We start from the raw sequence: 1,239 nt of genomic DNA on the forward strand, positions 1-1,239 counted from the left end.
AGTTTGAAGAACGGCACTCAAAACATATCAGGTTGTGCTGTTGACTATCTTCAAGACACACTAAAATATTATACCTACTCTTGAGAAAGAATTCAACCAGGACGTACGATACCCTTGAAGGACGGAAAAGATTGTGTCATTTTTGTCGAATTAAACTTCGCATGATATCACAAAAGAAAAGTCTCAGTTTTCAAAGCACAGTTCATAGAAACAAGAGAATGGTTGATTTTTCAATACACACTTTATAACTACAATAGGCACCACCACAACCCCTGGAGTTGGTGCTACACCTGGAGTCACGACCACGGCTGCACCAGGTACCACCACTACCCCTGGAGTTGGTGCAACACCCGGAGTGACGACCACGGCTGCACCAGGTACCACCACTACCCCTGGAGTTGGTGCAACACCCGGAGTGACGACCACGGCTGCGCCAGGTACCACCACTACCCCTGGAGTTGGTGCAACACCCGGAGTGACGACCACGGCTGCACCAGGTACCACCACTACCCCTGGAGTTGGTGCAACACCCGGAGTGACGACCACGGCTGCGCCAGGTACCACCACTACCCCTGGAGTTGGTGCTACACCTGGAGTCACAACTACAGCTGCACCAGGTACCACCACTACCCCTGGAGTTGGCGCAACACCCGGAGTGACCACCACGGCTGCACCAGGTACCACCACTACCCCTGGAGTTGGTGCTACACCTGGAGTCACGACCACGGCTGCACCAGGTACCACCACTACCCCTGGAGTTGGTGCAACACCCGGAGTGACGACCACGGCTGCGCCAGGTACCACCACTACCCCTGGAATCGGTGCTACACCTGGAGTCACAACTACAGCTGCACCAGGTACCACCACTACCCCTGGAGTTGGTGCAACACCCGGAGTGACCACCACGGCTGCACCAGGTACCACCACTACCCCTGGAGTTGGTGCTACACCTGGAGTCACCACTACGGCTGCTCCAGGTACCACCACTACCCCTGGAGTTGGTGCAACACCCGGAGTGACCACCACGGCTGCACCAGGTACCACCACTACCCCTGGAGTTGGTGCAACACCCGGAGTCACGACCACGGCTGCACCAGGTACCACAACTACCCCTGGAATCGGTGCTACACCTGGAGTCACCACTACGGCTGCACCAGGAACAACGACTACACCTGCAGTTGGTGCAACACCTGGAGTGACCACCACGGCTGCACCAGGTACTATGTCGGATATTGCAAT

This window comes from Branchiostoma floridae, chromosome 16, assembly GCF_000003815.2.
Source record: "Branchiostoma floridae strain S238N-H82 chromosome 16, Bfl_VNyyK, whole genome shotgun sequence".
Classification (NCBI taxonomy): Eukaryota; Metazoa; Chordata; class Leptocardii; order Amphioxiformes; family Branchiostomatidae; genus Branchiostoma; species Branchiostoma floridae.